Source organism: Felis catus, chromosome E1 (assembly GCF_018350175.1).
Source record: "Felis catus isolate Fca126 chromosome E1, F.catus_Fca126_mat1.0, whole genome shotgun sequence".
Lineage (NCBI taxonomy): Eukaryota > Metazoa > Chordata > Mammalia > Carnivora > Felidae > Felis > Felis catus.
Genome location: NC_058381.1, coordinates 37,616,034 through 37,643,301, shown reverse-complemented (window position 1 = coordinate 37,643,301; position 27,268 = coordinate 37,616,034). Strand labels below are relative to the sequence as shown.

The 27,268-nt window shown below is 42.3% G+C and overlaps 1 long non-coding RNA gene and 1 other non-coding gene across 4 annotated transcripts; one reads left to right on the top strand and one right to left on the bottom strand.

Annotated features, from left to right (window-relative positions):
- Window positions 1-27,203, bottom strand: LOC111557740. Of its 3 annotated transcripts, XR_006589709.1 has the most exons (7): window positions 27,064-27,203; window positions 25,945-25,985; window positions 21,720-21,864; window positions 19,393-19,501; window positions 12,447-12,544; window positions 2,407-2,564; window positions 1-1,142 (listed from the first exon to the last, which is right to left on the bottom strand). It is a non-coding gene; the product is annotated as an uncharacterized LOC111557740 (long non-coding RNA). The 3 variants fall into 3 exon arrangements; XR_006589708.1 differs by lacking the exon at window positions 1-1,142 and having other exon boundaries at window positions 2,237-2,564; XR_002737990.2 differs by lacking the exons at window positions 1-1,142; window positions 25,945-25,985 and having other exon boundaries at window positions 2,237-2,564; window positions 27,064-27,194.
- On the top strand, window positions 24,761-24,891 carry LOC111557909. Its single transcript, XR_002738318.1, has one exon. It is a non-coding gene; the product is annotated as a small nucleolar RNA SNORA31 (small nucleolar RNA).
- Window positions 27,204-27,268: the final 65 nt, after the last annotated feature.

The window sequence follows — 27,268 nt, the reverse complement described above, 5'->3', positions numbered from 1 at the left end:
TCTCTAGAGCCCTAAAAACCAAAGTCCCATGTGATGTGTATTGAGCTCCTATTAATAACATACAAATATCTGAGTTCATTTATATACCAACAAGGACTTCCTTTAGAGTTCCTTCTGAACCAAGTGCTCAGTACATCTCCCCTCCACCCTATAGTCTTTCCTCTGTCCCCCATGGACACTGACATAGAAACATGTATCTTTCAGCTGACTGTTCTTTTGGGATGCTCTCCAGTGATTGAATGAGGGCCTCCCTCGCAGCGATTTGGGGTTGAAGCCAGAGAGGCTGTGTGAATGCAGAAAACTTCCACTAGAGGGCATCAAGTCTGCACTGGGATCTCAGACTGCAGGGAGGCCTAGCAATCCTAACAATTTCAGAATTTTCAAATACTACATTCAGAGATTTAGAGATCTCTGTTCATTGTTCCTTCACTGGTCTGCTCCTGACTGCTCCTTGGAGGGCTTAAGAAGTCTCTACTACCTTGACATCATTTTGATCTGATTTGACTTCAAATCAAAGGCAGCTTGGCAGAGTGGGATCCATGAGGGCTCTGGCAACCGATACAGACCTGGCTCCACTACTCCCAAATTCAATGTACCCGTCTGTGAAATGGGGATCGTGAAACTTACCTTGCAGGGTTGTTGTGAGCACTAAGGGAACTCACATATGGAAAATGTGACTGGCAGACAGTTAGGTGGCCAAAACTGCTTTTGCACTGGAGAAGAGTTCTAAGAATTGCCACAAACTGGGAATGGAGTTGAGGAAAGAGGGATGGATTTGCAAGAGCTGAGTACCTCCAAACAAGAAATGTCACAGTTTGCCATTTTGCTCTGAGTCTTACAAGTTTCCAGGCTAGTGCTGCTCAATACTCTTCAGGCTTAGCCCTCAGTCCTGTTCTACCCTCTGTGTCAGCCCAGCTGCGGTACTCGGTACTCTTCTGCCTTTTTCTTATCCTGGTTTCTTTGGAGGTGAGTTTAGTTTCTACCTCCTACTCAGCTCCTGGACAAAGGTCTCTTGTGTTCTGTCCTGTGTGTTCTGAAGCGTCCCATCTCCTCCTGGTTCTGTTCTTCCCTTTTCCTCTCTTTTCTCCCATACTCACTTCTAGGGTGGAATGTGCCATCTGTTTCTGGGACTGAGCAGAAGTCTGGGAAAGGGAGAGGGAAGGCCTGTCAGGGCTTGCGTGTCAGCAGACACGTTACAGCTGCAGGGCAGACCAGGGTGAAACCACAAGCCAGAGGCCTCAGGGCAAGCTGCCGTGAGGCCCGCCCCTCAGCAACTCTCTCATCTCTGTCTTACCCCAGAGGTTTCCTGGCAGGAGTGGGAGAGGTTGGTATCGAGTCCTTGAGCCCTGACTCACTCCCTGACCTAGTTGGGTGTTACCCAGTTATCTCCCAAATCTCTCTCCAGAAGCCCTCCTTAGGAACAGGACCATATCATCCCAGAAGGCAGAAGAGGCAGAAGAGGAAATCAGCCCACCTACTTATTTCATCCCCATCTGAGGATCCCCAAAACAAATAAGAAATGTAGGGTCTTTATGACTTTATGTGCCACCCAGGAGGTTGCACTGGTTATAAAATGAACAATCTTCTCACTAAGGGAATGGCTATTTTCCAGATTGCTTTATAGAAACAATCATGCTTAACTTTCTCAAGCAAGAATAAAATTGTTCTTTTATTTTATTTGGACAGGGACAGGGGCTGGGGAGATGGGGACTGGAACACGGAGCCAGGAAGTGACTGGCCATTATCACATAGTGAGTCAGTGGCCTAACTAGGGACAGAACTCAGGTTTCCTAACCCCACCCCAAATTCCATTCTTTTTCCTTCAGCCTCCTTACTTATGGACTCGAGCAATATTCTGGGTTTTCTGGACTTTATAAAGCCCGCAAATTCCTGAGGGTTCAATAGGATATCAATTGTATTTTGCTTATTTGTTTCATACGTGTCCCTTTCAATATCTGTCCTATGGAAATGTGAGATATGTTTATTGCCTCCTCCACAGATTGTTGAAAACACTTAAGAGTTATCGAAGATTCAAAGAAGACCAATGTAGTAGTCTGTGTGAGGTTAGATTTCAAGACTGAAAATTCTATTTTTTTTTTTAATTTTTTTTTCAACATTTATTTATTTTTGGGACAGAGAGAGACAGAGCATGAATGGGGGAGGGGCAGAGAGAGAGGGAGACACAGAATCGGAAACAGACTCCAGGCTCTGAGCCATCAGCCCAGAGCCTGACGCGGGGCTCGAACTCACAGACCGCGAGATCGTGACCTGGCTGAAGTCGGACGCTTAACCGACTGCGCCACCCAGGCGCCCTGAAAATTCTATTTTTAAATTATTTCTTGGTATTCAGATCCTAATATCCTTGTAAATTACCGTACCTGTGAACGCTGAAAATTATTTTCTTACCCTCCGCTTTATTCAAAGTTCCCAATCTCTCCCTAACCGGGGTCATGCTTCTTAAAGACATTAGCTGGTTTCCAAGAAAGCAGATTTTAGCTTTATCCCTTGGCAGAGAGAATTCAGTCATTGCACACAGGCCAGAACATTCTGCCAGAGCTCCCCATCTGGAAGAAAAGAGAAAAAGAGTTTCAGAGTTTCCATAAGGGCTGCCTAAGGGGAGGAAGGGAGAATGAGCTATAGAGAGGGAAGAAGAAAGCTACCGGGCTGTAACCCCAAACTCCATAGTCAGAAAAGAAAATCACATCTGCCAGCTTAAAATCCTGACTCAGCAGTATTATACCTTCTCCTTCCTCCTAACCCTTCCCCAGGATTTATTTTCACCCCATTCCTTTATCTTTCACATGTACTTATCTGTCCTGACTGTCCCACTTCAGGACATTCTGCTTATTCTTTGTTCTTTACGTATCTCCCCGTTCCAATTTTGTGCTCTCCCTATGGATGGCTCAGAACGTAGGATGGCCAGGGCACTCTGGCGTGCTGTCGCGATACTGTGGTGCCTAGCTGGAGAAGCTGGAGATTCAGTCTGGATCATGGAGAGTCTCCCACGAAATACAGAAAATTCTAAATGTCCCCAACAGACTGTTGCCCAGCTCTACCTGAGCTGTCTCAGTGACAGGGAACCTAGAACTTGGTAAGGCAGTTCATCCTGCTGTTGAGCATCTGATTGTGACAAATTCCTTCCAGATTGATGTAATGTTTGCTTCCCCTTTTCACCCAATGATTCTCATTTGCCCTCTGCTGAACTACAAAATGAGTTGACATCTTCTATTCAGGTTGAGCCACATGAAATTGCCATTTTTCTATATTAAAAATGGCTGAACATTGTCGATTTCGTATTGTTTGCCTTACACTTGACAAAGTAACCTATTTCAGGACAGCTATTACTTCTCCACCTTAGTCTTCTCTTCTCCATATGTAACATCTCTAAACTCCCCCAATGCTTCCTCACCTGGTAAAGTTACTGGATCCTGTTCCAACCTCTTCTCTCAATGGGTATACACTCATCCATCAATGTCTTTTTCAATATGGGGCACCTAGGACTGGCCAGTTCAAAACCCAGTGAGATTATTATCTCTCTTGATTTGACATTGTGTTTTTTCATGAAACTGTGACCACACTGGGTTTGGTGAGGCCTAAACCTTTTTCACATAAAATGCTGCCAAGCCAGTACCACTGCTTCCTGTACAATTGATTTTTTTTTTTTTAAACCAAAATGTAGGTCTTCACTTTATCCCTGTCAAATTTCATCTCGTTGATTTTGGCTCTTGGTTCCAATCTGTCAAGATGATTTTAAATCTTGCTACTATCATCCATTCTATTAATTATCTTTCCCAGCTAGATCATGCAAGTTATTGATTTTTAAAATGCTCAATCGGACAATGAGGCCTCTCTTTGTTGATATCAATCTTTTAATCAATATCCTTTGCGTTCAGTTGAAAGGCTAGTTAAAAAGCTACATAACTGATTATCTACCCACAACTCCCCTGCCTCATTTTCTTAGCCCCATCTTCCTGCTCCTTGACTACCTTTTTCTGATCTGCCCCTGGCCCATTAAGCACCAAACCCACCCAGGAACCATACAACTACAGATTTCTATAAGGCGGCCATAAGCACTAGTTGTTGTTGTTTTTATATATATATAACGTGTTATCATCTTGTTTATTTATGTATTTAAGTATTTATTTTTATTTGAGAGAGAGAGAGAGAGAGAGAGTGCAAGTGGGGGAAAGCGGCAGAGGGAGAGAGAGAGAATCTTAAGCAGGCTCTGTGGTCAGCGGGGAGCCCAAAGTGAAGCCTGACGTGGGGCTCAATCCCATGACCCTGGGATCATGACCTGAGCCAAAATCAAGAGTTGGACACTCAACTGACTGAGTCACCCAGGTGTTCTGCACCAGCTGTTTTTTAAAAGGAATCATCAAAGGCCTTCCTTCTTGATAATTCCCCAACCGCTGTCATGGGGATCTTTCCTCTGTGCAACTTTGTGGGAGGCTTTGTGACCCAACCCTCATCACCCCTAGCAGCCACTCCAAACATGATGTCTCTATACTCCTCTAGAATATAGACTCTGGCTTGGACTTGGGCATGGCTCCTCCCATTGGCTCTTGGTGCTCTCCCTCTGCCTACAATAGAACTGGTTTTTTTTTGTTTGTTTTTTTGTTTTTTTAGTTTGGGTATTATTCCATAAATAGTATTATAACCTTGCCTCAATCTTTTAGTGGCTATATAGTATTTCACTGTTTAGGTGTACTACATTAATGAGCACTTAGGTGACTCCCAGGATTTTGGTGTTATAAACACAGAAGACATGAATCTGTTTGCAAGTACTTAGGTAAGATAAATTCCCGGAAATAGAATTGAAGGGTCAAAAGATATGTACAGTTTAATTTCAATAGCGCCAAATTGCTCTCGGAGGAGTTGTACCATTTTACTTTAGCAGTGGTTCAGATCTCAGCAACATCACCAGTTTCAAATTAAATATGCTTGTTCTTGGGGAGCCTGGGTGGCTCAGTCAGTTAAGCAATTGACTCTTGGTTTTGGCTCAGGTCATGATCTCATGGTTCCCAAGTTCTAGCTCCGCATCAGGCTCCGCCCTGACAGCACGGAACCTGCTTGGGGTTCTCTCTCTCCCTCTCCCTCTGCCCCTCCCCTGCTCACTCTCTCTGTCTCTCTCTCAAAATAAATAAATAAACTTTAAAAAAATGCCTGTTCTTAAAAGATATCTTGCCATACTACTGTAAATTTGGAATTGCTTTTAATCTTTCCCTTCTCCCTCATTTCGCCTCTTTACACCCTCCTCTGATTGTCCCCCTACGCTGAATTCCAAATTCTTCTCATTCATTTGTGCAAAATAATTCTGCTATCTCCAGACTCCCCTTCTTAACTCTGACCCAGACCTGGATTTGCACATGCAAACCTCAAGAGAATAAATTTGTTACCATCCAAAGCCATCCTCCTTCGTAATAGCAATATTGAACTCTATTATAACTTATTAAATATTAACTTATTTAATCCTTTCAACAACCTTATGATGCAGGTACCATTGTTATCCCTACTTCACAGTGACAAAGTTGAAATAGAAGTAGCTTTTCCAAAGTCACACAGTTTAGAAATTGCAAAAATTATGTAAACCTACACGGTAGGTCTCTAAAGATCATGCCCTTAACCACTGCAGACAGATACCTCTCTTGGGAGATTAGTCTATCAGGTCCCCATCAAATTCTAACCCTTCTGAGCAATGCCAGTGATACAATTCAGGTTCTGGTATTTACTCTTGACGCCTATCTAGCCCACAGCCTGTTCTATTGGCATTTCTGCCCCACAAGGGTGCCTGGAAAAAACAAGTTTCAGGAAGGCTTTACTTAGCCTGCAGCAGAGGAAAAAGTATCGGGTGGGATCACAGGCAGAAGGGGACATCAGTCAAGCCCTTTCCCTTTGCAGAGGTGTGGCCTCCCTGTTCTGGTCTCTGGGTGGGTCTCCTCAGACAGGAAGGGAGCAGTTGGTTTAGTCAGTCTGATTTTCCCTGGAACTCAGCACACTGCGAAACGCAAGAGGTGCTTAAGGCCAATTTAGGCAAGTTCCATTCAACAAACATTCACTGAGTCCCAACAATGGGCCAGGCACTGTGCCGTGTTTGGGTACAACATAAATAAGTCACATGCTTTAGAAGCAAAGATAAGCACTCCAACCGCCAGTTACCTACATCTACATACCTGAGTGTATTGTCTGGCAGGCGAGAGGACAAGAGGAGAAAGGGAAAGTGTGGATAAGGTGCTTATCCCTGGGAGTTCTGATTTATTTTAAGAAAACAATCTAGATTAGGGAAAGAAATAATAACTCAGTCTCGGTAAGTATTTCTGGCAGAAGGGAGGCACCTTCCTGAATACTAAGTTCTTCAAAGGCAGGTGAGGTCAAATACTTTGCCTGTTTATCTCGAACGGTGGGGGAATGAAGGCAGGAGGGCAGGGAGCAGTCAGAATAAGTTCCAAGGTTCATAATAGTGTGGGGGAGGGGGTTCCATGAAATGCGAATTCCTGTTTTTTCTTGGCAGGTTTTCTGGAAATTGTGATGACAGCTGGTCGTGGGGGAAAAAAATCACTGAAATCACCAGTGACTATGGCCATTTCCCTGCCTCTAGGTGGCTGGCTATCACCTGGGCCATTCCAGATGGCAGGCTGCTATGGATTCTTCATTCTCCTTCTCTTATTTAATAAAGTGAGGGTATTATTGGCTTTTTTTTTAAATTTTATTTAAAAAAATTTTTTTTAATGTTTATTTATTTTTGAGACACAGAGAGACAGAGCATGAACAGGGGAGGGGCAGAGAGAGAGGGAGACACAGAATCTGAAACAGGCCCCAGGCTCTGAGCTGTCAGCCCAGAGCCCGACGCGGGGCTCGAACTCACGGACCGTGAGATCATGACCTGAGCCGAAGTCAGGCGCTTAACCGACCAAGCCACCCAGGCGCCCCTTGGCTTTTTTTTTTTTTTTAAATGAGAGGTAAAAGGTAGGAAGGAAGAGAGAGGTTCATTTTCCAACAGCAATGAATAAGCAAGCCACATCCTCTACATGAACCAGACAGCTTCTTGTGGGAGGATTAAAAGCTCTGGACAAGAGACTAAGCCAGCAGGGACACCCAGTTTCTGGTTTCAGATCGGGTCCAACTTACTGAGAGAGCTTTGGAAATTCAAAACCTATCTGTACATCCAGTTTCTCTTTTGTGCTGTGGGAATAATAAATGTTTGTCTCCCAATGATATTGTGAAAAAGGAAAGAGAGGAATCATAGATACACATTTAAAGGCCTCAGGAAAAATAGTACTCTGTAGAGACGTATTTTATTGTTTTTAATAATTTCTCAGACTGTTTCAGAAAAGTAAAAAGACCATGGCTGATATGCTATTTTTTAAATGGAGGTTGAGAGTTGCTAAGGGACCTCTCTTGAGTAACTTCCTCCTCTTAATTGGGACAGAAATTCTGGCAGTTGACAGGAACATAAGAAGGGCCAAAATAGAACTCAACCATTCTACAACTTCTGGTTCTCAGTGGACCCCACTTAAGCATTCAGTTGTATCTTCAAAGCTAAATCATTAAAACAAGGGCGAGTTCTAATGAAGAGCACACTTATGAAGAAATATGGATAACACATAGAGAGAGAAAAGGCAAGGAAAAAATCCACTGATGAGCTACAAATGGCCATAAAAATCTGGAAACACAGGCGAACATACATAGTAAAAGGCTTATGGATATTACCATACATGCTATGTTCAATAACATTACATCACGTGGTCAATAGAATGGCCCGCCTTAGGAATGCTTAGTTCAATGTGATGTGCCAATCCACAGTGCATGAAGCACTAATGGAGTTTCTACCAATCCCTGAAATGAGTCTGTGATGCCTTGTCTCATATAATTTAACTTTGATTTTCATTTTCTTTATTTAAACTTTTTAAAAAGTTTGTTTAACGTTTATTTATTTTTGAAAGAGAGACATAGACAGAGCATGAGAGGGGGAGGGGCAGAGAGAGAGGGAGACACAGAATCTGAAGCAGGTTCCAGGCTCTGAGCTGTCAGCACAGAGCCCAATGTGGGGCTCAAACTCACGAATTGCGAGATCACGACCTGAGTCGAAGTCAGACATTTAACTGACTGAGCCACCCAGGCACCCCATCATTTTCTTTTTTCTTTTAATGTTTGTGTGTGTGTGTGTGTGTGTGTGTGTGAGAGAGAGAGAGAGAGAGAGAGAGAGAGAGAGAGAGAGAGAGAGAACAAGCAGGGGAAGGACAGAGAGAGAGAGGGAGACACAGAATCTGAAGCAGGCTCCAGGCTCTGAGCTGTCAGCCCAGAGCCTGATGTGGGGCTCGAACTCAGGGACCGTGAGATCATGACCTGAGCCAAAGTCTGATGCTTAACTGACTGAGCCACCCAGGCGCCTCTGATTTTCATTTTCAATGAATAAACCTACATACCTCAGAAGAAGTAATCAAAGGGTTTCAATCTGTAAAAACTAAGCTATTTGCTATGTTTCTAGGTTTTATGGTTATCTTGTAGCTTTGATGGAGAGGAACACAGAGAATAGTAAAAAAATAGTAAAGCAAGGAGAACAGTAACGAGTTTAGAGAATGATGGAGGGTAAAAGTAGAAACACACAGAATGTGACCATGGAAACAAAACCGGGTGGGGGAGGGATATCCAAATCCAGTGAACAGAGAGACATAGGAAGAGAGAGACATCCTCTGGAAAAGAATGCAACAGATCAGGAGGAAAGGACAGTGAGAAGGACAGAAAGGGAGGTCAGAAAGAAAAAAGCATTTTTTTTTAGTAATTTAGGATTTATTTTTGTAAAAGTAATTGACAAATATTAAAATGTTATACTTGCATTTTGAACAGTATAATATAAATATAAAACACAAAACACCCGATGTTCAACACTGATCTCCCATGCCCAACTTGGATTTAGATAGTGACTATATTTTAAAGAAAGAGACTTTCAAAGTTTGTCACTGCTTGTAGTATATACTTTTATTAAGGGGAATTTCCTAGACTTCACAGACTGTTGGACGCATCCTTCATTAGCCAAAGCTGATAGATGGGAACATACTAGCTTTTTCTACAGAAAATTAATAGAAACATAGTAAGAACTATAACTAAGAACAAGAAAGAACTTTATTTTTATTATTTATTAAAATTTTTTTTTAATGTTTATCCATTCTTGAGGCAGAGAGGCAGAGCGTGAGTGGGGGAGGGGCAGAGAAAGAGGGGGACACAACTCAAAGCGGGTTCCGGGTTCTGTGCTGTGAGCGACACGGGGCTCGAACCCACAGACCCAGAGGTCATGACCTGAGCCAAAGTGCGGCGCTCAACCAACTGAGCCACCCAGGCACCCCTGGAAAGAATTTTAAAGATGATCTAGTCCAACACTCAACTTTACAGATGAAGAAACTAAAGACTGAGAGGTTCTAGAGGCAAATAAAAGGATTTGGGTGGTGCTGCTGGAAAACCAAGAGATTGTGGTGACCATCAAGAGAAAATGACGTCTGTTAGTAAGTTTTCAATATTTAAACGAGGAGCGCCTGGGTGGCTCAATTGGTTGAGCGTTCAACTCCTGATCTCAGCTCAGGTCTTGATCTTAAGTCCCGTGATAGGCGCTGCGCCGGGAGTGAAGCCTATTATTTTTTTTTTTTTAATGAAATTTTGGGGCGTTTGGGTGGCTCAGTCGATTACGCATCCAGCTTTGGCTTAGGTCATGCTCTCACGGTTTGGCTCTCACGGGATGGAGTTCGAGCCCCATCCCCGTCTCTGTGCTAACAGCTCAGACAGAGCCTGGAGCCTGCTTCGGATTCCGTCTCCCTCTCTCTCTGTTCCTCCCCATCTCGCGGCCCTGTCTCTCTTTCTCTTTCAAAAATAAGTAAACAGTGAAAAAAAGTTTTTAAATGAAATTTAAATTAAACAGGTGAGGAAAACTCATCTGAACTGTGTGTTAGGGAAGAGCAAAATGGGGACTCAAGCTCTAGTCTTACTGTTCCAGCCATTCTTTACTTTTTTTTTTTTTAAGTTTATTTATTTTGAGAGAGAGAGCAAGGACGAGCAGGGGAGGGGCAGAGAAAGAGAGAGAGAGAGAGAGAGAGAGAGAGAGAGAGAGAGAGAGAATCCCAAGCAGGCTCTGTGCTAATGTGGGGCTTGATCTCATGAACTGTGAGATCATGACCTGAGTCAAAATCCAACTGAGCCACCCAGGTCCCCTTGCTTTTTAAAAATTTTTTATTTTATTTTTTATTTTTAAGTAATCTCCACACCCAGTGTGGGGCTTGAACTTACAACCCAAAGATCAAGAATCACATACTCCCCTGAATGAGCCAGTCAGGCGCCCCTTAAGGTTTTATTTTTAAGTAATCTCTACACCCAACAGGGGGCTTGAACTCATAACTTTGAGATTCAGTCGTGTACTCTCCAGCCATTCTTTGCATTGAATTACATCAATCAGCTCTGGAGTTTACAGAAGATCATGAGAAGATGAGAAAAGAATGCCTGTTCTAAGTCAAGCCAGCTTGGGCTCTTGTACGGGTTCTACCAGTTACCAGCCACTGAGATCGCAGGAAATCAGTTAATCCAAGTGTTTCTGTTTTCCAAAACGAGAATAGTAACATCTGCTTCAAATGATACTTGGGGGTGTAAGTGAAAGAATACATAGTATAAAGTGTACAGCAATTCACCAAAGCAATAAGAATGGCCAATAGGAAAAGAACACCGAAACTTCTTCCTGACCATGAATCAAAGAAATGCAAAATAAAGAGCAACGAGGTACCACTTTCACCCACCAAATTGGCAAAGATGAAAACAAAGCTAATAACACTGGAGGGGAGGGGTGGAAGCAGATATTCTCATAGATTGCCGAAAGGAGTGTCAATTGATACATTTCCGGAGGTCCGTTCTGCAATGTGTGTTAAGAACTTTAAAAATGTTCCTGCTCTGGGGGCACCTGGCTGGTTCAGTTGCGGGAGCGTGTGTCTCTTGATCTCAGGGTCATGAGTTTGAGCCCCACGTGGGCTGTAGAGATTACTACAAAAAATAAATAAACTTAAAATAAAAATAAATAAAATCTTTAGCAGAAAAGTCTATGCTCTCTGACTCAGGGTTTTACTCTAGGTATTTTGCCTAAGGAAACAATTACACGTGTGGAGTTTTAGTTCATATAGATGCTTTATAGGATAGGAAGAAATACAGTAAGGATGAGTTCTCACAACTTTCCTCTTTCCTACACGGTAAGAAGAATGCTTTGTTGCTAGATGAGTAGGTCCTGGAGAAAATTAGATACAGCTTCGATTTAATTGACATTGAAGGCAGATATTTACAGGAACGTGAGAGGAATTTTATCAGAACATTTTGAGAGGGAGGAAGACATGATGGGGAAAGGAAGGAAGGGAAGGTGGAAACAGGAAAAAAGGGGCTGGCTGAGAGAAGGTTCAAATAATTGTCCTATGTGTGAGGTATTAAGAGACAGGAGAGAGAAGAGGGATTCTGAGAAGTGCTTATTAATGCTAATTAATTATGTCTTATTAATGCAAGGTTTTATCTTGAGAGAGTCAAAATTTACTCTTTCTTTTCTTGTTTTTTTTCCTTTTCTTAAAAAAATTTGTTTTAATTTTATTTTTTTAAATGTTTATTTATTTCTGAGACAGAGAGAGGCAGAGCATGAGCGGGGGAGGGGCAGAGAGAGAGGGAGACACAGGATCCGAAGCAGGCTCCAGACTCTGAGCTGTCAGCACAGAGCCCGACGCGGGGCTCGAACTCACAGACTGCGAGATCATGACCTGAGCGGAAGCCAGATGCTCAACCGACTGGGTGCTCAACCCAGGCACCCCAAATTTGTTTTAAGTAATCTCTACACCCAATGTGGGGCTCAAATTCATGATCCTGAGATTAAGAAGTCTCATGCTCTTCTGACTGAACCAGCCAGGCACCCCTTTCTTTTTTCTTTATTCTCATTCTCTCTCTCTCTCTCTCTTCTCTTCTTCTTTGTCATCCTCCTTTTCTCTTATTATTCTTTTTCTTTTTCATTTATTTTTAAAATATTTATTTATTTATTTATTTATTTGAGAGCGTGAGAGAACACAAGTAGGGGAGGGAGAAGGGCAGAGGGAGAGGGAGAGAGAGAATCCCAAGCAGGCTCTGTGAGGTCAGTGCACAGCCAGACATGGGGGTTCAACTCACAAAATTGTGAGATTATGTCCTGAGCTGAAATCGAAAGTTGAACGCCCAACCAACTGAGCCACCCAGGTGCCCCCTTTTTCTTTTTAAATTTTTCAAAAAAATGTTTTATTTAGTTTTGACTGAGAGAGAGAGACAGAGCATGAGCAGGGGAGGGGCAGAGAGAGAGGGAGACACAGAATCCGAAGCAGGCTCCAGGCTCTGAGCTGTCAGCACAGAGCCTGATGCGGGGCTCGAACTCACAGACTGCAAGATCATGACCTGAGCCGAAGTCGGACACTCACCTGACTGAGCCACCCAGGCGCCCCTTTAATTGCTGGAGTGATGTTTCTTTAAAATCTTAGCTTGGGCTATTATCAGCTTGGTTTTACGTGGATCATATCTAAAACAGCAAAAATAATTAGAAACACTCTAAATATCCAGGAATAGGAAATTAGTTAAATAAATTAACTAATCTATAGATTAACAGATTAAATTAAGATGTGATCATCTACAGTCATTAAGTCATACTGAAGAATATTTAATAGCATGAGTACATGAATAACATATTAAGCAAAATATATTATGATCCCAGTATGGTGTGCATGCATGTATGTGTGTGTGTGTGTGTGTGTAATGTATATGTGCATAGAAAAAAGACAGGAAGGCAGTATACCAAATGTTAACAGTGATATTTATGGAATTACCAATTATTTGATATTTATGGAATTACTGGTTATTTTTGTTTTCTTTTTTTTTTTTTAAGATTTTATTTTTGAGTAATCTCTACACCCAATGTGGAGTTCAAACTTAAGACCCTGAGATCAAGAGTCACATGCTCTACTGACTGAGCCAGCCAGGTGCACCCTATTTTTGTTTTCTTTTTCTTTTTTAAAAATTTGTTAATGTTTATTTTTTAAAGACAGAGAGATTGAGAGGGAGAGAAAGAGAGAGAACACGATCAGGGAGGGGCAAAGAGAGAGAGAGACACAGAATCAGTAGCAGGATCCAGGCTCTGAGCTGTCAGCACAAAGCCCGATGCGGGGCTCAAACTCACGAATTGTGAGATCATGACCTCAGCCGAAGTTGGATGTTTAATCAACTGAGTCTCACCCAGGTGCCCCCTGCCATTTTTGTTTCCTTAATGCTCATCTAAATTCTCTTAATTCACTGTGTTGATCAAGCAATACTTTTATAAACAGAAACACCCTCACAATAACCTTTGCTTTTGATTTTTTTAACGTTTATTTATTTTTGAGACGGAGAGAGACAGAGCATGAGCAGGGGAGGAGCAGAGAGAGAGCGAGACACAGAATCCGAAACAGGCTCTAGGCTCTGAGCAGTCAGCACAGAGCCCGATGCGAGGCTCGAACTCACAGACCGTGAGATCATGACCTTAGCCGAAGTCAGATGCTTAACCGACCAAGCCACCCAGGCACCCCTGCTTTTGTTTGGTTTTTTTTTTCAATATATGAAATTTATTGTCAAATTGGTTTCCATACAACACCCAGTGCTCATCCCAAAAGGTGCCCTCCTCAATACCCATCACCCACCCTCCTCTCCCTCCCACCCCCCATCAACCCTCAGTTTGTTCTCAGTTTTTAAGAGTCTCTTATGCTTTGGCTCTCTCCCACTCTAACCTCTTTTTGTTTTTTTTCCTTCCCCTCCCCCATGGGTTTCTGTTAAGTTTCTCAGGATCCACATAAGTTTCTCAGGATCCACAAACATATGGTATCTGTCTTTCTCTGTATAGCTTATTTCACTTAGCATCACACTCTCCAGTTCCATCCACGTTGCTACAAAGGGCCATATTTCATTCTTTCTCATTGCCACGTAGTACTCCATTGTGTATATAAGCCACAATTTCTTTATCCATTCATCAGCTGATGGACATTTAGGCTCTTTCCATAATTTGGCTATTGTTGAAAGTGCTGCTATAAACATTGGGGTACAAGTGCCCCTATGCATCAGTACTCCTGTATCCCTTGGGTAAATTCCTAGCAGGCACCCCTGCTTTTGAAAGTGAGTAGCACAAGAACCACACAGCTTCTAGAAAAAATACAGAAAAATATCACGGCAAGCTTGAAGGAAGCACAGATTTCTTGGCAGAACACTAAAAGCACTAAACATAAAAGAAAAAATTGAAAAACTGGACTTCATCAAAATTAAAAATGTCTACTCATCAAAAAACACCATTAAGAAAATGAGTAGACAAATGACAGGGAAAAATATTCATGGTATATTTACTTGACCAAGGATTCATACCCAGATAATATAAGGAATGCCTAAAAACCAACAACAAAAAAAGATGAACTACCCAATTAAAAAATGGTCAAAAGACTTAAGCAGACACCACAAAAAAAGAAACATAAATGGCCAATAAGCCATGAAAGGGTACTTATGGTAAATGCTATATCACCCAGATTTTTCTTTTGGAACGAAGGACTTATTCTTCAGGTGTTGAAAGGCTGCCAATAGACAGCCTTCGACTGTCCAGTCCATCTCAATGATTGATTGCCTCAGCTGAAGAGCCCTGACTTGCCTAAGGTCATTCTTTCTCTACACAGTGGCCTGTATCCAATGACAAATCAACATGGAGGTATAAAGGCCTAGCCACTTGCTCAAACTCAAAACATTTTTGAAGGGTCATCCCAGTTTCAGTGCTCTCTGTAGGGTCAGCTGAAGCCTCTGAGACTACATCATAGCTCGCCTTTCCTCTTCCCAATCATCCTTTTGCCTTCCACACTATAGGTGTTGAACCCAAGTGCACTCCCAAAAAAATCCTCCTGCTGACTAATCTCCCTCTCGGAGTTGGCTTCCAAGGGAACCCCAACTGTGACAATGCTCAACATCAGTAATCATCAGGAAAATGCAAATTAAAATCATAAGGAGATGCCATTTCACATCCACTAGAAGGGCTTTGAAGAAAGACTGACAACACCAAATGCTGATGAAGATACGGAAAAACTGGAACTCTCATACAGTGGTGGTGGTGGGGCTGTAAAATGGTACAACCACGTTGGAGAATTGTTTGGCAGCTTCTTAGAAGGTCAAATACACACTTAACCTATGACTATTCTTAAGTATGTACCCAAGAGAAATGAGGACATGTAGCCATAAGATTGTACAAGAATGCTCATAGGTAGCCTTAGTTATAATAGCCCCAAAACTGGAAATAAACCACACGTCTATCAATAAGAGAATGGATAAATAAACCGCAGTCCTATAATACTACTCAGCAATATGTAGGGATGAACCATTGATATGTACAACATGTTAGATCAAAAACATGGTTGTATAAAAAAAAAAAGCCATAAGTGCACACACACACACACACACACACACACACACACACACACCAAACACATATTGACTGATTCCATTGATATGAAGTACAAGAATAGGCAAAACAAATCTATAGTGATAGAAATCAGAAAGTAGTTGCTTGGGTGAAGTGGGGTCAGGGGTGGAGATTGACTGAAGGGGCCATGAGGAAACTTTCCGGGGTGATGAAAATATTCTTTATCTTATTTTGTGTGGTGGTTATATAGTGGTTACAATTGTCAATAGGCACTGACCTGCACATTTATGATTTATCCATTTTACTGTATGTAGATTATATTTTTAAAAAAGCTTACATACACAAAGAGTAGCACAGACACACTCAACAAATGTTTAATGAACAAACGGAGATGATTTTTCTAAGGAAACCAAATTATTAATAATCATAGAAAAGATTTCCTTCTCCTGGGTTATGGTAAAATGTGAGAGTCTCTTGGGATACCCCTTGATTAAAAGCTTGTGAATATTTATTCTTCACGGCAGTTTTTTTCCTCCCCCCATTAAAATGGGTAAGCTTTGATATCTACAGGAGTGGCAGAATCAGGTCTATGATGTCTGTCTGCATCATTTGCAGGTGAGTGGAAACACTAAAAGTATTATCAAGATAGTAACAGCGGTGAGAGAAAGAAGTTAAAAACCATCACTGGTTTCCCAGGGAGGTAGATCAGCATTTGGCTGCTTTTCCACATAATCCTGCCAACATCACTCTCAAAGCAATTTCTCTTATAAAATATGGCACAATCACCACCCTATTTTAAACATGGGTACTTAATCTCAAAAAAAAAAAAGTATTTAAAGTATTTGAAAGGTTTCGAGAGACGAGCTAAGGTTTATGGAGCCAGCTGATGTTAACCTATGCTGTTTTGCACTAAGGTTAATACCCTGGGGTACAGGAAAATTAAAGGGGAGACAGAGAATCCTTCTGGGGGTTTCATAGCCTAAAAAAGTAAACATGACAGAATGCCCATCGACTCTCAAGAAAAAGATTGTCGCAAACATGCAAAGCTATTTTAAAATTCCCTTTTATAAAATCAAACAGTTCAAAAGCCATTGGCTGCCATCTTCAAAATCTGAAAGTAGATACTTGGTGGGGTTGCCAGATTCGGCAAATAAAAATATAGGATGTTCGATTAAATTTGACTTCCTGATAAAACAATGAACAGTTTTTAATAGGAGCATTCCCTCCAAATATTGCATATTTTTAGTATGAGCACGTCTCATGAAATATTTGAGACATATTTATACTAAAAAGCTATGTATTATCTGAAAATCAAATTTAACTAGGCATCCCGTACTTCATCCAGCAACGCTGAGTGCTACTTCTCTGCAGGACAAGAGGCCCCACCAGGCTGAGGGGGATGAGGCTTTGCGGTTAGTACATGGAATTACAAGGTTAACGATGGTTATGGTAAAAGAAGAACTGAGGGGCGCTTGGGTGGCGCAGTCGGTTAAGCGTCCGACTTCAGCCAGGTCACGACCTCGCGGTCCGTGAGTTCGAGCCCCGCGTCAGGCTCTGGGCTGATGGCTCAGAGCCTGGAGCCTGTTTCCGATTCTGTGTCTCCCTCTCTCTCTGCCCCTCCCCCGTTCATGCTCTGTCTCTCTCTGTCCCAAAAATAAATAAATGTTGAAAAAAAAAATTAAAAAAAAAAAAGAAGAACTGAACCTTTCTTTTTAATTTTTATTTATTTTTGAGATAGAGAGAGCACAAGCAGGGGAGGGGCAGACAGAGAGGGGGACAGAGGATCCCAAGTGGGCTCTGCACTGATAGCAGAGAGCCCTAGGTGGGGCTTGAATTTGCAAGCCATGAGACCATGACCTGAGCTGAGGTCAGACGCTTAACTGACTGAACCACTCAGGCGCCCTTCTTTTCTTTTCTCTTTTCTTTTCTTTCTTTAAATATTTATTCTCATCTAATCTGAAGGAATGGCACAGCTTTATTTTTTTTTAATTTTTTTTAACGTTTATTTATTTTTGAGACAGAGCATGAATGGGGGAGGGTCAGAGAGAGGGAGACACAGAATCTGAAACAGGCTCCAGGCTCTGAGCTGTCAGCACAGAGCCCAACACGGGGCTCGAACTCACGGACCGCGAGATCATGACCCGAGCCGAAGTCGGCCGCTTAACCGACTGAGCCACCCAGGCGCCCCTGGCACAGCTTTATTTTTGTTGTTGTTGTTAGTTAATTTATTTAGAGAGAGAGCACAAGCAGGCGAAGGGCAGAGAGAGAGGGGAGACACAGAACCCAAGGCAGGCTCCAGGCTCTGAGCGGTCAGCACAGAGCCCGACGCAGGGCTTGAACCCAAAACCGTAAGATCATGACCTGAACTGAAGTCAGACGCTTAGCCGACTGAGCCACCCAGGTGTCGCCCCCCCCCCCCCCCCCCCCGCCATTTCTTTTTTAAAGATTTAAGTAATTTCTGCCCCCAATGTGGGGCTGGAACTCATGCCCCAGAGATCAAGAGTCACATGCTTCACTGACTGAGCCAGCCAGCTGCCCCTGAACCTTTCCTGTGCTCCTGGATTTTTTACTCTGTCACACTGAAAAATATGGTGAAAAACATTGAAATGTATTTCCAATCTTTTTAAGTGGTAATGAATTGGTTGTACTAAATAAATACATTTGATATTGGAACTCTACGGTTTGTGTAGGGGCTAAGTGCCTAGGATTTACCATATGGATTTATAAACCTAGAGAACTCATTTCCCTTGCTAGGTTTGCTTTTCCTAGTAAGGAATGAACAAACCAGACTTTGTAAAGCGATTTAAGGACTTCCAAATCGCCACATGAAAGTATTTTTTTTCTAATGAGGTTATTCCCCCACTCCTTTTACTAAAGGATTGCCCACATTGTTTTGCTTTATAAGGCTTCTATTAGGGGCGCCTGGGTGGCTCAGTCAGTTAATTGTCCGACTTCGGCTCAGGTTATGATCTCCCAGTTTGTGAGTCTGGGCCCGGCATCGGGCTCTGTGTTGACAGCTCGGAGCCTGGAACCTGCTTCAGATTCTGTGTCCCCCTCTCTCTGCCCCACCCCAACTTGTGCTGTGTCTCTCAAAAATGAATAAATGTTAAAATAAAAATTAAAAAAAAAAAAGACTTACACTATGTCAGAGATGTCTCATATACTATGTTTCCAAGAGGAGAGCCTGCTTCTGATGGAGTCTGGGGTACCAGTACTCCAGAGGTGGGTTGCAAACAGCAATACTTCTCTGAGTCTGTTTTAACACTCTTGGGGAGAGCATTCTTTTCAGCATCAGCTGATGCTCTGCACACAGGATTCTGTTACCCTCATTTGAGCTGCCTGGTTATTCTAGCAATCAGATCTTTCTGTCTCCTTCCTGTTACCCGGCCTGACACCAGCTATCATGTACCCTCTTTGCCTTGACTCCCAGACACACAATTCTTTCATTTTCTTTAAACTCAAATGCCAGAATATTAGAATTTCTAGGACAGCTACATGGCTGTAACAACAGTAGAGAATATGTGAAATCAGGACTTTTCCTGTAAAATCTAGGACACGTGGTCTCCCCAAGATTTCAACACTTGTCCTCTGACAGTTACCCACAACGGTGAGGATATTTGGAAAGGAGACAGGACTGAGAGTCAGAATTCTTTTCAACATGGCTTTGATCACTGCTTTGCAGTTAACCTTGGGCAAATTACTGCCGCTACCTCTGTCCTGTTTCTGATCCCCTTGAATTTGAAGCCCCCTGTACCAAAAAAGTAATAATAATAAAAATAAGCTTAAAGAAAAAAAGAACAGAGCAAAAGGCACTCATCTCTGACTTACTTTGCCTAGCCTTAACATTTGAGTTTGAAACCTAGCGTTTGTAACTTGGTTTATTGGGTTTCTCCTTCTCTTTACCATGAAAGGGGAGAAGTTATGGAAAACAAAGCTCTTAAAGATTTTACCATTTGATTTCCTTGTTTAGGAGAATGAAACTTGCGTCTGCTTTCAGGACTGCCATTTGTCAACTTCAAGTCTGAACCTAACCTGGATAGAGCCATAGTATTCTCATTCCTGGGAAAAAAATGAAAAGGGGTTTATAAATTAAAGAAAGTAATTTACCCCCTCAGACAGTAAGAAGAGTATTTTCTAGGAAATAGTGACTCCTTTTTCTCCACTCAACCTCTTCATTTCCTTTGATCCTGTTACCTCCCCTCCATATACTAATGTCCTCTTAAATTGAGATAAGACAGTAATGAATCACTCTAGCAAAAGTACACAGGACTGAAAAAAGATGCCACAGGGGCGCCTGGGTGGCTCAGTCGGTTAAGTGGCCGACTTCAACTCAGGTCATGATCTCGCGGTCCGTGAGTTCGAGCCCCGCGTCAGGCTCTGTGCTGACAACTCGGAGCCTGTAGCCTGTTTCAGATTCTGTGTCCCCCTCTCTCTGACCCTCCCCCGTTCATGCTCTGTCTCTCTCTGTCTCAAAAATAAATAAACATTAAAAAAAAAAAAAACAAAGATGCCACATTCTGGCATCTCTTGTCACTGAGACCCATCAGGATAGGGCACAGCAAGAGTACAGGTTTCCTGATGCAGAGCTCCTAAAACTGTGGTCTCCACTTCATAGTTAATGCATGTTTGGGGCGGCAAAAATATAAATCTCTCTTGAATGTTTGAATTGTGCCTTGTTACCTAAAGAGTTTTGTCTTTTTTTTTTTTTTCTTTTGGCCTGCCCTAATTCCTGATGTCAGGTCCCTGGGGTATCTGTGATCTGTGCTAGGTCTCATTCTCAGTGAATGTATATTTTATACAGTGTGATCGCACTTTGAGCTAAAATAGATCATATCTAGAAATCGGCTGGTACGGCTTCCTAGGACGAAAGAATGTGAGCAGTTTGAATGCTTTTTGTCTCTTTGGTTTCTTACTGAGTCAATTCACAATACAGAGATGTTACCATATAGATTTATTTGGGGGGGGGGGGGAAGGCACCATATCCCAAAGGCTAGCCTCCATACTGAGACCATTTTCCCAGAAAATACAGAATATCTGAAAATGAAAGGGACCTAGATGCATAATTTACAGTTTTTCTCCAGCTCTAGAATTACTTGTTTACTGGGGACAAGATGACTTTCAGCTCAGTCCTGTGCATAAGCAGGCCACAAGCCAATTTCTAGCTCTCTCTACACTTTTTAAGTGTTTATTAATCTTGGTTCCTATGCAAATTCTGCAGGGAAGCTGGCAGCAGAGTTTTTTCATCCTCACTTATTTAAACTCCAAGATAAATCGCTCCTATAAAATCTCACTCCATAAGATGTGATCCCGCCAGGTTGGCAGGCCTAAATGTCTTGGGTCTCTTTTTTCACCTCACCCTTAACTCAGGGTTGGAAAGAGGTTGAGAGTATTCTCTTTGGTAGGCATGGCATCAGGTATTGAGTGAAGACCAATTCCTTTTTTTTTTTTAATGTTTTATTATTATTATTATTATTATTATTATTATTATTTTAGAATTGCAATCTTTTTTTAATTAATGTTTATTTATTTTTGAGAGAGAGAGAGAGAGAGAGAGAGAGAGAGAGAGAGAGTGTGTGTGTGTAAGCAGGGGAGGGGCAGAGAGAGAGGGAGACACAGAATCCAAAGCAGGCTCTGAGCCAACAGCACAGAGCCTGACGTGGGGCTCGAATCCACAAACTGTGAGATCGTGACCTGAGCCGAAGATGGGTGCTCAACCAACTGAGCCACCTAGGCGCCCCATTGTTTATTTATTTGGGGGGGGGTGGAGAGAGAGAGAGAGAGAGAGCATGAGCTGGGGAGGGGCAGAGAGAGAGGAGGACAGAGGGTCCCAAGCAGCCGGATATGGGGCTTGAACTCACAAACCATGAGATCATGACCTGAATGGAAATCCGACTCTCAACTGACTGAGTGTCCTGAGTGAGGGCCAACTCTGATGTACATTCTTTTTGTCAGGGATTTAAAAAGCAAACAGAAATAGAGCCAAGGGTGGAGAAACTGAGGCTATCTGACTGTTGCCAAGCTGCTGAGACTTCTAATCCTCTCAGCTACTCTACCGGGCTGGTTCCCGCTGAGCCCTCACTCATTTTTCTAGATGAGAGGTCAAGGCAACAACATTGCTAAGTCAATTCCAGCATGCCAGCTCCAGAACGCTGTAACCTTTAAAGACTTGGGATTCCATGAGAAATGTTGCAGCAGCATTCCAGAGACCTACGCATCAGACACAGACATATGCATTCTCGCCTGCAGCACAGGGTGTTGGTGTTCCTGCTTAACTCACCTTCTTGTGAGACTCTGGTGGCTAATCTCTCCTAAAAGTACAGTCAGAAAGGCTCATCTCAGTATGAAGATCAGCAACAAAGGGCTTGGGTTTAGTCCTGTAGTTGTCAGTCACTCGGGATTGGTAATTAATCCTGGAGTAGTGGCTGGGGAAAAGGAAGCAGAAGTACTGAAGAAAAAAAAAAAAAGCTGGGAGGAGCTATAAAAGAAGGACCGTAGGTGGAAATGTATGACTTTTTCAACTTCCTGATGGAAAGATACCAAAAGAAATAAAACTCCTTCTGACTCTGAGGACCCTTCTTTGGCCATATCTGGATGTATATATAATAATGTCAAATTGCCACCAAATATATATAAAGTTGACCCTTGAAAAACACAGGTTTGAACTGTGAGGGCCCACTTATACATGGATTTTTCCCCCCATAAATACAGTATTGTAAATGTATTTTCTCTTCCTTATGATTTTCTTAAAACATTTTCCTTTCTTCAGCTTTACTGTAAGAATACAGTATGTAATACATATATAACATACACATTACATGTTAATTGGGGTGCCTGAGTGGCTCAGTTGGTTAAGCATTTGACTCTTGGTTTCAACTCAGGTCGTGATCTCACAGTTCATGAGTTCGAGCCCTACATCAGGATTTGTGCTGCCAGTGTGGATTGTGCTAACAGCTCAGGATTTTTTCTTTCCCCCTCTCTCTCTGCCCCTTCCCCACTCATTCTCTCTCCCTCTCTCTCTCTCTTAAAATAAATAAATAAACAAATAAATAAATAAATAAATAAATAAATAAATAAATAAATAAAAACAGGGGCACCTGGGTGGCTCAGTCAGTTAAGCATCTGCCTCTTGACCTTGGCTTCAGGTCATGATCTCCTGGTTTGTGAGCTGGAGCCCCACATCAGGCTCTGCACTGTTGGTGTGGAGCCTGCTTGGGATTCAGTCTCTCCTTCTCCCTGGTCCTCCCCTGCTTATACATGCTCTGTCTCTCAAAATAAATAAACTTAAACACACACACACACACACACACACACACACACACACACACACACCTGGATGGCTCAGTTGGTTGAGCAGTCGACTTTGGCTCAGGTCATGATCTCGTGGTTCTTGAGTTTGAGCCCCGCAGTGGCCTCTGCGTTGACCATGCAGAGCCTGCTTAGGATTCTCTCTCTCTCTCCCTTGCCCTCTGCCCCTCCCCAACTTGTGCTATTTCTATCAAAATAAATAAACTTAAATAAACACACACACACACACACACACACACACACACACACACACACACACTACACGTTAATTGACTGATATAAGTAAGGCTTCCAGTCAACAGTAGGCTATTAGTAGCTAAGTCAGAGTCAAAGAGTTACATGCACTTTCAACTGCACAGGGGTCTGTGCCTCAATCCCTGCCTTTTGCAAAGTTCAGCTGTATTTATATACACATGCAAACATACACACCACCTGTTACACGTAGTATCCATTGGTACAGTATACATTTAAAAGCATATGGAATTAATCTGCTTTCCTTTCATGAAAAACACAGGATGGGTAGATGTACTCCCCACTTTTCCAACAGTCATTCCAACAGCCATTTTTTTTTTAATTTTTTTTTTCAACGTTTATTTATTTTTGGGACAGAGAGAGACAGAGCATGAACAGGGGAGGGGCAGAGAGAGAGGGAGACACAGAATCGGAAACAGGCTCCAGGCTCTGAGCCATCAGCCCAGAGCCCGACGCGGGGCTCGAACTCACGGACCGCGAGATCGTGACCTGGCTGAAGTCGGACGCTTAACCGACTGCGCCACCCAGGCGCCCCATTTCTTTTTTTTTTTTTAATTTTTTTTCCAACAGCCATTTTATGTTACAAAGAGTCAAAGCTGGGATCTCATGGCATCCAAGCTCCCATGGATTGCTCTCTTTCTTTTTGTGTCCCTGGTGCTTGGAACCCCCTCACTACCTTCCGCAGGTTAAGACTCATAATAGCGAAATTAGAATTATAATTTCCATGCTTGAAAGCGACATTGAAGGCTTTAATTTCTACGTCAGGGAGGCTACATATTAATAGTTATGCTTAGTTTCGATCTAATATAGTGGGTTTTGTAATGGTCTCCCAAAGTCTTCCACATCTTTCTCTTCCCCTTTCAATGTTCCACAGCCAGGATGTGTTTCCCTCCTCCCTGAATATTTTGGCTTCCTGTCCCAACTCCTTTATATTATCTTTGCTTTAAAACATGTTTTCCAATGATTTGCGTTTGTTCGACATATCATTTCTCCCAGCTCTTTATCTAGCATTCCTGCTATGAAGACCATACTGACATTAAGAACATGATAGACTTCTTTTAGAAATTCCTGACCCACAGGTGACATAATATTTTTCTTCGAGAAAAGCATTCATCATGCAGTTGTCTCCTTTCCGAATGGGGAAACTGAAGCACGGAAATTGTAAGACTTGCTCCAGGCCATAGACAAAGTCAGCGGTAAGACTGGGACTTATGTCCTCAGACTCAGGCTAGTGCCTAAAATCTAAGGACAAAAATGTCTTAGAATGACTTCATTTATTTATTTTTTGAGGTTTATGTACTTATTTGAGTAATCTCTACATCCAATGTGGGGCTTAAACTCAAGACCCCAAGATCAAGAGTTGCATGCTCTACTGACTGAGCCAGCCAAGAGTCCCTAGAATAACTTTGGTGTTTTTTTTCTTCCTTTTCTTCCTTCCTTCCTTCCTTCCTTCCTTCCTTCCTTCCTTCCTTCCTTCCTTCCTTCCTTCCTTCGTTTCTTTCTTTCTTTCAAGTTTATTTATTTTGATAGAGAGAGAACGAGTGCAGGAGGGGCAGAGAGAGGGGGGGACAGAGGATCTGAAGCAGGCTCCCTGCTGATAGTAGAGTCCAATGCGGGGTTCTAAGTCTTGAACTGTGAGATTGTGACCTGAGCCAAAGTCAGAGGCTTAACCAACTGAGCCACCCAGATGCCCCTACGTTTTTCTTTCTTAACTTTTTCCTGAAGTATACAATTTGCATGGGTTTTGAAATTTAGATTTTCATGCATCTATTTGACAGACCTGGAGCAGTTATTGTCTGCTGCTAAGGTTCTCATTACAGATGTAAGAAAAAAATTGTCCTCACCCTTTCTGTCTAATTGTGGCAGCCACGATTGAATGGGGGAATGGGGGGGGGGTTTAGATTTTCAAGGGCTTCCTTAAACAGAAGCCTAGAGATCTGCTATAAGTAAGGCTAATGACCTTGAGACATTACTGAATCTCCCACCCCCACCCCGCCCCATTCCTTCTGAAGCATCGTGGAGAGAAATGAATTTCCAAGAGCCCTCACATTCTTCATTTCCGTTATTCCAGAGAGGCCTGCCTGGAGCATATTAGATTGTTAGCCAGTCTTATTTATGAGAACTGTATGCCCATACCCCAATTCAACCTTCCATTCCCCAATCCCAACTTATAGGTAGTGAGTATGGCTTCACTCCTGACTTGCTACATTGGAACTTCCTGGGTCATGGGACTACGGAGAGGGCCAGGTAAGATTCTCTCCTTTTCCCTCAGCAGGGTCACAATTACTGCTACTATGAAGTCTATGGCCCTGGTGATTTTTTTTTTAATTGCTTCTGTGATTTTATTTAAAAAAATGTTGCTTCTAGTCTTAGGTTCACATAGTTTCTCTATAGGGCATACGTCTTGTACAAAAAGGAAAGGCTACAGACTGGATAAAATATTCTCTCCTGATCAATCGGTTAGTTGGGTCAATAACAATTGAGATGTATTTGTTCAGGGCTCAATACCTACAGTTATGAAGGAATTAGAAGTACATCTTGAAAAGATATCCATATAAACAAATTAAAAATATAATTAGAGAACAACAGACGAAATACAAACAAATCAGCAAAAGCCAGTACTTGGGAGCTGACAGGAAAGGGGTTAGAGTTGAGTGGAGTTAGTCAATGAGAACTTTCTGGAAAAGGTGAGGTTTGAAGGAAGAAGCATGGGTTGGGCAAAAGAGGACAAGGAGGTCTTTCCAGCAATAACGCATGGCAATGGTAGAGAGGAGAGAATGAGCGAACTATAAGGGCCAAATAGTAAACAGGTTAGCTTGCTAAGGCTGGAGAATCTATGTTACAGGGTGAGAAAAAACAAATCTAAGGACAGTTCATGGAGAGCCTTAAATGGTTATAAATCAAGTTATCTTTAACAGACAAGAGGGAGTTTTGTGGGTACTCACATAATGAGAATAACTTTTTAAGAAGCAGAGATGCAGATGGACTGGAATAAAACAAAACTGAAGAGTTAGAAAAATAGGGAAGCTGCCGCAAAATTTTTCAGGAGAGAAATAAAAATGGCTGTGTTCTGCTGCCAATTCTGCCATTTATTAGCTGTATGACAAGTCACTGAATCTATGTGTGTCTGTTTTCTCATCTGTAAAATGGGAAAAATGGGGTCCACCTAAACAGGCTGTTGAAAGGATTAAACGAATTAATATGTGAAAAGTGTGTAGTAAGCATTCAATACATTATTATTCAGTTACTAGTTAGATTATTAGCATATAACTAAGTTATTACTACTATTATATCTATGACCTAGAGTGGTCATTTGTTCTCTGATGTGCTACTAGAAAATTTAAAGTTACTTAGTTGGCTCCAATATATTTCCATTGTACAGTGCTGGTCCGTATGTCATTCAGCATTTGAGTTTGGAAATCAAGGGGTACTACATGAGAAGGTTCTATAAAGGAATATGGGGATTATGGATGAATCTCTTTGTCCTTGACACTTTAAAAATACATACATATATATATATAAATACATATTTATATATGATTAATATACATTTCTATTAAAATATATATAACCCCAATTTGTGAGATATCTACAGAACTACTATCTACGGAGGGAACCACAGCTAGTTTAACTTTAAAGAGGACACAACTGGCAAAGGGTCTTTTAGTTTAAAAAAGAAGAAACAAAGATGAAAACGGAAAAAAGATGAAAAACATATCTTACTGTGAACATGAAATCACGGAAACGAAAATCTTCCTAACTTTTGAAATCACTCCCTCAAAGGTCCAAATGGCATTGGTTTAAGTAACCTGGATTATTAAAAGTTTTCTGGCAATTTTTTTTTTCATAATCATCCCTTCAAGTTGCTGTTTAAAATAAGAGGAATAAGTACTGCCAAATAGCCTCCAGTCAGGGCTTTCCGCTGATCTGGAGGTAAAAATCCAGTTTGGGGTTTTGCTCTGAATTGATATTTTAACATTTTACCCTGATGTACCAGCCAATTGCACAGACTTCAACTTCCAAATGTAGCTGGGGGTGGGGTGTGTGTGTGGGGGGGTCCTCACGCGGCTTTCCCTCCGCTTCTCCAACCCTTCTGGGCTCCTTTCGGCTCGCAACGATCCGGCTCTCCCCAGTGGCGCCGACAGGTGCAGCGCGGGGAGCCGCCTTCCGCCCCCAGCACGCGCCCGCGACCCCGCACCCTCCCGCCCAGCCGGCCGCGCCCTCGCCGCTCCGCCCCCTGCCCCGGCGCGCGCGCGCACAGCGGCGGGG